Below are 10,431 nucleotides of genomic sequence, written 5' to 3' on the forward strand. Positions count from 1 at the left end.
AGTCGGTGGAGCGGTTTGCTCAACTCCCCGCAGGACGGCAACCAAGGTCGACAGAAGCCAATTAATCCTAAGAAACCTCGAAGTTGTTTCTTGGTGTTTGGCAGAGGGCAGTTTTGGATAGTCTTTATGCGGACTGGGTCCATTTGTCTCCCCTCTGGGGTTAACAGGAAGCCCAGATATCGGACCTTCTGTGAGACCCACTGAATCTTGTTAGGGTCTACCTTGTGGCCTCTGGTGTGTAGGTATAATAAAAGTGCCTTACCATCGATGCAGAGGGCGGCTTCTTCGCGGTTACCTAGTAGGATGTCATCTACGTATAGGACTAACGTGGATCCCTGCGGACTGGTGAAGCCTTCCAAGTCGTGGCGGAGGCATTGGCTGAAAATCGTGGGGCTGTCTCTGTAGCCTTGAGGAAGTCGTTGCCAGACATAACTTTGTCCCTCCCAGGTGAAACCAAAGAGATATTGAGAGTCTGGGTGTACAGGAATGCTGAAAAAGGCTGATTTTAAGTCAATAACAGTGAACCACTCAGCATCCCAGGGATTTGGCTGATGATAGTAGCTGGATCAGGAACTACTGCATGAAGAGGGACCACATACTGATTAATAACCCGTAGATCCTGTACAAAGCGCCAACGAATAGGGTCTCCGTCCTTTTTAGGAGGCTTTTTGACAGGCAGTATAGGGGTATTACAGGGAGTGCGCTGAGGCGGACTAGCTTTTGTGCAATGAATCCCTCGACAATGGGGCGGATGCCTTCCCGAGCTTCCAGCGACAGGGGGTATTGGGGACTGACGGGGGGCTAAGGAGGGCTTCACTTGAATCCTTACTGGCTCTGCTGAAAGGAGCAGGCCAACATCAGTGTCAGAAATTCCCAGAGGGTTGAAGGCAAGTCAGTGAGGTCAGGAGAGAGAGGGGGTTCCCAATTACCTGAGTTAGGGCCGAATCTCCTAACACTGTCATCAATAATCCTACCCCTTCAGGAGTGCAGGTTAAAGTAGCCTCAAGCTTACAGAGTAAATCCCGGCCCATCAAAGGGATCGGACAAGCTGGGGAAAAAAGAAAACGGTGAGAAAAACATTTATCAGCATAAATAACATTTAGAGGCAAAGTGAGTCCCAGAGACTGTGGATTGCCTTCCACCCCAGTTGCAGTTTTAACCTCAGAGGATAGCCAGGGAGAGGGGACATGATTTAAAAGAGAGAAAGTAGCTCCAGTATCAATGAGGAAACAGACAGGCAGTCCCTGGACTGAAAGGGTTAGATGAGGCTCTTTGCTGGGAGGAGAAAGTGAGGAAAGAGCCGGCTAAAGACATTAAGGAAATAAGACCATCACATTGTTTGCCTTCGCCCCCGGGGTACCGTCATTGAGAAGGCTGAGTTCGCTGCAGCTGCTGCTGTTGCCCGTAGTTGATCCAGGCCTGAGGAACGGGCTGGGCTGGTGGTGCAGGAGTGTATTCGTCCCTGGTGTAAGTATCTGCGGATGCGACCGGACCCTCTGGGCGTCCCCAGGGGCATTCACGTTTAAAGTGACCGGGTTGTCCGCACTGAAAACAATTTCCTGGTGGCTGGGGTTGCCAGGACCCTCTCCCCCGAGCACCCTGAGATCCCCTGCCACGGCCACGGCTTCTGCCTCGAATACCACCGCGAAAAGCTAAAGCCATCAACTTATTTTCTTCCTTTTTCTCTTTCTTTCTGCTGCTTTCCCTTCCTTTCTCCCATGCAAAATCAGCTACATCCAACACTGAAGTGACTGACTCACCTCCCCAACCAGGGCGAAACTGTAAGAAATAATCCCTTACAGGGGTTACTGACTGATTCACAAAAAACGAAATAAGAGTAGGGTGGTCTGCTTCTCTCTCAGGATCCATCTGAGTGAACATTCGGGCCCCCTCCAATAGCCTCGACCAGAACTTTCTGGGTGGCTCATCAGATTCCTGCCGAATCTGCATGAACTTAGCCTGATTAGGCGAGCGGCGAGCCATTTCTTTGAGTCTCTCTAACAATCGCTCTCGATCTATCCGCAGCTGATTCAGCCTTGGCTGATTCCAGTCTAGGGGATTCCAGCCAGCGGCTTGATCCCGCCTATCCATCCAAGTGGTATTAACCACATTGCTATCCCCCCATGTCCTTTCTGCCATCCACAATCTACTACGTTCCTCTCCGGTCAAAACTCTGCTTAACAACTGATCTACATCCGTATAAGTAGGATTATGACTTAAAAACAATCTTTCTAAAAGTTCAATGATCTTTCGGGGATTTTCCCCAAAGGACCCTGACAACCGTCCCCATTCTTTCAAGTCCCATTCTAGCCATCCTTTATATTCCACAATATTGGTATGTTGTATCTCACCATTATTGTTCACAAAAGGTTGGTCGTGCACCTGTAAAGGCATTTCTCTACTCACAAAAGTTTTGGCAGGGGCAGCCTCTTGACTATCCTCAGGAGAGGGGTGTGCACCCTGCTGCATCTGCTTGATCTTTTGCCTAGTAACTACTCCTCCCAAGGTGTGCCCCTCCATTTCCTCCTTATCACCCTGCAGAGATTCCAATTTGGAGTCCTGCAGATTCCCCTCTGCGCCCTGGAGAGAGTCCCCTTGCTGAGGAATAGGGGCAGGTGCAGTGGGGACCAACTGACGAGTTAAAACACGCCGTGGTTTACACCCTTCATCGAAATAACATGGAGGGGGTTCACTCCCGGAAGAATACCTGACTGCCATAATCTTTAAAGATTTCCACAGCTCTGCTGCTGTTTCCCAACAAAACCAGTAACATAACTGTCCCAGATGGTCTTTTTCGATCTGGCTCCTTACTCCTCTTAAGGCAGCCTGTTCGAAAGAGCCATACGAAGGCCACCTCATCTCCGGGTCGGCCAATACCGCGGTATACCCAGTCCAATTCCTTACACACAGTGTGTACAACTTCCTCCTAGACATTCCTGTCTGTACTGGGAGTTTCCCTTCATTCCATAACTTATTTACAATCCCCAGCGGACTCTCAAGAGGCACGCTAGTCCCTTGACCCATGGTGTCTGACAGGAGCCCTCCAACTGGCGTTTATCCTGCTGTCCAGTACACGACCCCTCAATATTGAATTGGCTGGGAGAAATCTCCCGTGGTGCCTACCAATTCGTATATGAGTGGTCTGACCACTGGACAGAGGCACTGCACCAGAAGGAATCCCAGATGAGCCCCCAAATTGTTAGGTAAAAAGCAAGTCCTACTCACCTCTCCAGCACCCGAGTTTGTGCGGAGTTGGTATAGGGCTCAGAGATCTGTCAGAGACCAGACAACAATTCGTTGATCAACGGGCTCACACCATCCTTAGCTTAAGAGCCAAGCTTTGGAGTAAGTGTGGCAAGTTTATTAGGGGTGAGCATCAATGTTTATACACAGAAGTAAACAAAGTGATTAACAGATCATAATGGTCATGCATAATCAATCAAGATTCTACAGGATAAAACAGGTTAAAATGCAAATTGGAGAAGACAAAAGGGGAGATGGCTACTTATTGGGAGGGGAAGGGTCATGAGTAGTTCGCAGGTCAAAGCTTTTGATTAAAAGTTTCAGACAGAGACATGTAGTCTGAGTTAAGTTTCAGTTCATAAAGAGTTCAGACTCAACACAACCACTCTGCACCAAGAGCACCAGGGTTCAGCAGGGGCCCCTGGCAAGGACCGTGGGTGCAGCTAACAGCCCATTGTGCCTGGCAGTGAGGCTGCTGTAAAAAAGCAACACCCCCCCCAGAAGTACAGAGACTGAATTCCCCAACTTTAACATCATGACCCCCTGTAGAAAGCCACATGTGTCAGTTGTATTTTCACAGGGAGATGCAAAAATCAAGTGACACCAATTTTTAAGTTGAGTAAATAAAGTTGAGGAGATAGTTATTAACCTCACAAAAATACACTAAAGATCCCTCAACATAACACCTGAAGGTGAAATATGAACAGAGACAAACCTTGTCAGCAAAGGCTCATTTCCCAAACGATCCTCAAAATGTTACTATTTCCCACCCCTCCTCCACAGGAGCTCTGGTGTAACTGTTCTGCAGGCAGCTTCCCATTCAATGCTGTTGTGGGACATTCCCAGACCTGGAAATGTACAAACGACAGAATTTGAAGAGCAAACCTGGCTCCCCGCACCAGGCGGGATTTGAGTGTTTTGTCCCTGTCACTTAGTCTTTGTCAATAGTACAGATGCCCTGGTGGACTCTAGGCTCTGCTTGAGGGATCCTGGCACAGGGGCTGGTGGGGAAGAAAGGATTGTAGATTCTGAACTGTGGTCTGGAGAGGAGGTAATAATTGAAGGGGGCATTTCTGACTCCTCCCTTCCCTCAGTGTCCCCAGGGCTGGAATTCTACATTCCACAGGGCCAAATAAGGGGGTGAAGCCACTTGGTTAATGAAAACCAGTGCTCCAGGTGAGGTTTAAACTCACAATCTCAGCATAGCTCCTCTCAGCACTGCCCTATAAGTACTGTGTGCTAACCAATTGCGTCACTGGAGCACCTGTTAATTGTTATTTTCCCAGTCCCTAAGGTTGATACAGGCAAGGAGTGACCCCAAAACATTCTCAGTGGAGCTGACAGCAGGTAGCGACAAGTGTTGTACTCGGTGGGGTGGATTCTTCTTAAGGGTTCCAGGCACCATTTGACCCTTTTGTTCTTCCCTGTGTAATAACAGAGCTGATTAAGACTATGGCCTGGTCTACACTGTGGGGGAGGGGTTCGAGCTAAGGTATGTCGCGTAGCTGAACTCGAAGTACCTTAGTTCGAAGTACTTACCCGCCCTCACGGCGCGGGATCGAAGTCCGCGGCTCCCCCGTCGACTCCGCCACCGCCGTTCGCGGTGGTAGAGTTCTGGAGTCGACGTGAATGCGTTCGCAGTTCGATATATCACGTCTAGATGACACACGATATATCGAACTCCAAGAAGTCGATCGCTACCCGCCGACCCGGGCAGGTAGTATGGACGTATCCTCAATGTAGAGTCTTGCTGCAGACCAACGGATCTGAAATCACTGATAACCAGCTCTAAGCGTTAGTCCTGCTTTGGGACAGTGTCTCTCATGCAAGAAACTGCCCAGTCTGCGCTAGCAGTGAGGCTCCCTCACTAACAGCTGAAATCAGGGAGAGCTGTGTGAAGTGCAGGGCCCCAGGGGTGCCGGAACAGGGGGGAACAACACCCCAGGCCTTTTAAAAATGGGAGGGCTCTGCCTTGCCACTTTGTAATGACCGTAAGGGCGAGTGAGGGTGGGGAGGGAGCGGAGAGCAGTGAGCGGGGGGAGGGGTCTGGGGGAAGGAGGCAGCGTAGGAGCGGATCCTTGGGGAGAAGGGGTGGGGTAGGGGGGTGGAGTTGAGTAGCAGGGATGGGGCTACTGTTTGGGCTCTGGTGGCTGCTACTTTTAGGGAGCCTGTTCCGTTCCTGGTGGGACCACAAGACGTCCCAGAGCAGAGAGGGTGGCCAGCAGAGCAGTGACAGGGTGGAACGGCAAGTGACCGGCAATGTGGCCAGACAGCGGAGGGAGAAAGGGGCTTTCCCCCCAGGAGGTGAGAGGTGAACTCTGGGTTTTCACTGACCCAGGACAGCAGCTGTGGGTGAGGTGCAGTGAAGGGAGGGGCACATCCACAGAGCTTCTGGTGTCTGGATTTAGGAGCCCGAGGCAAAAGGCCACTGCCCAGCACACTGTGGGGGGGTGTTTTGCTCATAGTGTTGTGTTATGAATCCTGATTGTGGTGTTTTCCCAAGTTAATACAAGGTGATTTTCCTCCTTTTTATTAAAGTTTCTTTTCTACACTCAGTGGTTGTGAGTGGGGAAAATATCGCCTCTTAGAGGCACCCAGTGGTCAGGGCTAGTTTCCCCAGGTTACTGGGCGGGGGCTTAAGCAGATTTTGTATTGTATTGTTGAAGAGGAGCCCCAAGCACTCAAACAGGGAATTGTAACTTCAACCTTCAGAGTAAGAGCCAGAGGTGCTGCCAGCTGAGCTAGCCAGGCCGCCTAAACATATTAACGCCTTTCACTGCAAGAACAAACACCGGGTACTTCTGTGCTTCTCAGCAGCTGGGAAAAAGCCTCTTGGGGGAAATATCTCCTACCCCACCGCCAAAAGGAGCCCCTTGAGTGGGAACGGTCAGAGGCCCCACCTGCTTTCCAACCACCTTGTGATGCTGGCCGGCCGCAGAACGAATGCTGGTCTGTGGGTGGCCTTCAGTGGGTGTTCGGCATGGCAGGGAGCAGGGAGCAGGTTGGCCGGGTGTCTCTGTGGCTGTCTGCTGGCCACGTATAGGCATGGTTCTCCCCTCCTCTGGCCCTGCCCTCGGTTGCTCTGTGGCTTTTAAGCTTCCCTTGGAGCTGTCAGCACCAGCCGCCTCTGCTCCAGGTGCCCAGAGGAGGAGAGGTGCTGGGCTCCAGCCTGGGACTCTGCCTCCCTCCTGCCTTTCCCTGACTATGAAACCTGGCCCTGACACTCCTTTCTTCAAGCGCCATGTGGGCAAGAGGAAAAGTGTGGTAGAAAGCACAAGGGCCAAACTTGTGGGCATCAGAAATCCCAAAAACCCAGTCAAACCATAGCCACTTCTAGACCCCATTCCAACCAAAGACCTGGCTCCAGTGGGTATAAGTCACCCAGCACAAGGTAAACAACTCATTCTCATACAGCTGGAGATAGGAAAGCACTTGGATCTCCAGGGATTTACCACAAGGTCCCACTGAGATTTGAACTCAGATTTCAGCATGCCAACCCTTACACCATGGGACCAGCTTGTGCTAGTTTCTCTGAACACTGGTGACCCTCTCATAGAATACCAGGGTTGGAAGGGACCTCAGGAGGTATCTAGTCCAACCCCCTGCTCAAAGCAGGGCCAAGCCACAGACAGATTATTATCCCAGATCCCTAAATGGCCCTCTCAAGGACTGAGCTCACACACCTGGGTTTAGCAGGCCAGTACTCAAACCACTGAGCTCTCCCTCCCTCACAGGCCCAGCTTGTGTAAGGGACTGTTGGCCCTTTACTAAAACTGAGTGGGGTTTTTTTGGTTGGCTAGTTCCCAGTCCCAATAGAAGGGGGAAGGGTCAATGGGAAATCAGGCCCCTGAGACTGACAGGCCCCTGGGGCAATGGTCACCAACTGGTAGGGAACAAGTGAGAATTTGTTAATGAGTAAAATTCCTGGTGAAAATTGACAAAGCTGTGGAGATTTTGAAAAGGTCCAGTGAATTTACACATGAAGATACAAACAGAGAGACAAATAGAGAGAAAGAGAACATCATAGACTGCACAGGCCCACACAGACATAAACAAAAACCAAACCCACACAGCTCACAGAGCCATATACACATAAGGGAAAGCCACACAAAACATAGAACAAATCCACACCAAAAAATACAGCAAAAGCCCACAACAAGAAAGCACAAAAACCACATACCAGAAGAAAACTTAGCAAAAAACAATCTGCGTGCAAAAGTCATACACACACACACACACAAAACTATATGGCATCCACAAAAATCACACAGGACCCACATGCACATCAACACGACAGATGAAAACCCCACCAACATACACTAACCCACTGCACCTCTGGTGCCTGACTGAGAGTCTTTTCTCCTTGATTCATGGATGGATTAGAGGGGTGGGTGAGGGGGTTGCATTAGCTAAAACAAATCCATATTAAAGGCTGCAGGATGGCAGCAGCAGAGGTGGGGACCCTCCTTCCATGTGATAGAGCTGGTTCCCCCCTTCCGTTGCTGAGGGGAAGGTTGGTGCTTTGAGCCCACCCAGTGCTGGAACATCCTATGGGTGAGATTAACGGGACTCTAGAGAAGAGAAGGGAAGGGAGGGGAAGTCTTTTCTATCCCTGCCTAGCTCCATTGGTCTCCTATGGCCCTTTCGGCTCTCTGCTCCCCTGTTGGGGAGATGCAGAGACAAGCCCCCATCTGGGTGAGTCACCGAGAGGCTGTGTCCCATGGCGTGTGGGGGGTAGGGGGGTAGGGGTGGGATGGGGCTCAAGGGGAGAAGGTTGTGTGTGACAATGTGGGGGGGAGGGGGAGGGTGTGTTCCTTAGGATAGAAATAATGGAAAACACAGGGGCAGTGACAGTGAAGCCCCGTGTCTGAGTGTTATGACCTTATGTGGTGCTGCCGTTCACCTTCCCCTCCTATGGGCTCAGCTTTCATTGAATCCAGCATTTTTTTTCACCTGTCATCACCACAGAGGTGTCCCACATGCCTCAGCTACCGAGTGTCCCTCTTAGAGACGCCGAGGACTGGAACTGATTTCAGCTGCTGGACAGCTCTGATAGGTCTTTATTCATTTGCATAGGAAAATGCTGAGTGTTTAAATTCATTTCAAACACCCTGCCCCCATTCAGTGAACTCCTGAAAATACTGGAGATGGGTCTGGAAATTGATTTTCATTCAAAAAATATTTTAAAGGGAATCACTTGGATTGGAACTACAAACCTATTATCCTGCAGGGAAACATTCACCCACTGAGCTACCCTCACAACAGAGAGTGTCAGGTATAGCCCAGAGCAGGAACAGTTTTTAACCTGGGGGTTAGTAAACTTTCTCTCTATACAAACACCACAGCTTACAAACTCCCCACCCCCGCTCTGTGTCACCAGAGCACAACAACAACTCTCCTTGGGGCACACACAGCTCCCCAGCTCCCTGCCCGTCAGTCTCTCCAGCATTGCTCCAATCCCTTAAAGCAGGGTCTCAACCACAATTTACCTTAGGGCCGGTGCCAGTCCTCCAGTTCTCCCAGTGGGCCAATAATGTCACTCATACTGCCCAGAACCCATCCCCCAAAACTCCACCCTCCACCTGCCTAAGGCTCTGGGAGGGAGTTTGGGTGGGGGGAGGAGGTCTAGGGTGCAGGCTCTGGGCTGGGGCTGGGGATTGGGGTGCAGGCTCTGGGGGGAGTTTGGGTGCAGAGGGGTAAGAGGCTGGTCTCTGGGAGGGAGTTTGGGTGGGGGAGGGGTTCTGGGCTGCAGGCTCTGGGATGCAGTTTGAGTGCAGGGTGCAGGCTCTGGGCTGGGGCAGGGGGTAGCGGGAACAGGAGGAGGGGTGGGGTTGCAGGCTCTGGGCAGGAGATTGGGGGCAGGCGGGAGGGGGTGTGGGAAGGGGGAGGGGGTGCAGGCTGTGGGAGGGAGTTAGGGGGCTGGGGGTATGGAGGGAGAGAGTGCAGCCTGTGGCAGAGAGTTGGGGGCAGGGGTGTGTGGAGGGTGGGAAGAGGTATGTGGGGAGGGGCTGGCAGTGCAGGCTCTGGGAGGGGGTCAGGGATGCAGCACATACCGGAGCCTCCAAGGCAGGGCGGGCTGGGGGGCCTCCGTGTGCTGCTGCCCCCAGACACCGCCCCCGAAGCGTCTCATTGGCTGCAAGGATTCAAAATTAGAATAAAGTTACAGCAAGATTTCATCATAAATGAAGTCAAACCTAAAGATTTCAGAACACAACTGCTATAAGGAGCCACGAGGGAAGCAATACAAAGTCAACCTTGCCTCAGAGAAAGGCAGTTAAACAATTTCTCTTTTTTAAAGCAGCATAATCTCCCCAAACGGAAGGGCACTGTTCCCGGAGAAGGGTCCTGGAGAGGGTTTTCCTCGTTGGTGCCGGCCATCCACCTCCCCGAAAGGCGGGAGCTAGGTCGACGGAAGAATTCTTCCGACCAAGGCGCGGACTGATGTAGCCGCGCCGATTTACGTTCCCCGTGCAGCCCAGGCCCGAGGGTCGGTGCGAGCTGAACAGTTCAGTCAAAACAGCTCCGTCCGTCAGAGGTGTGCAAAAGGGAAAACCCGCTCCTGGGCGACGCGGCCACGCCGCCCTAACCCCCAGCGTAGCTAAAGGGCATTCGGGGAGGCGGTGGGTGGGCCTCAAGCAACGGAAAGCCCTCCTCCAGCATGGGGTTGTGACAGCCTAGTCTCCGTAGCACAGACAGGGTGGCCACCAAGAGACAGGAACAGACAGCGAAAGCCAAAGCGGCCCCAGGGCAGGGGGCGAAGCTGCCTGTTGGACGAGGAGACCAGGTGGGACAGGCGTTTTGGACAGGCCGTCCTCCCGTCAAAGGAGGAAGAGCCCGAGAAGAAGGGCCGGGCAAGAAGCTACAAGCAGGGAAAGAAGCAGAGCAGGCAGGCAGCTCCCCTTAGAGCCAAGGAAGGCACCGGTCCAAGCCCCCTAAAAGCAGACTAGAGAGCAGATCAGCTGCAAAAGACTAGGGAAAGCCAAGAACACAGAGAGACCCAAGTAAAGTTTCAGAGCTGAGCTTTGCTTACAAGGAGGAACGTGTGACAAAGATACCTAGAAGTACAGGGCTTGTGGAAAAGAGCACTCCCAAAGGCCCAGAATAACAGCTGCTTTCCTAAGAATCTGCTTTGCAGTGCACTAAGCCTAAAGAGCCCACTGTCAGTTGTCTGTTGTTCAAACCAATCAC

The sequence above is a fragment of the Mauremys reevesii genome, linkage group 12 (assembly GCF_016161935.1).
Source record: "Mauremys reevesii isolate NIE-2019 linkage group 12, ASM1616193v1, whole genome shotgun sequence".
NCBI lineage: Eukaryota > Metazoa > Chordata > Testudines > Geoemydidae > Mauremys > Mauremys reevesii.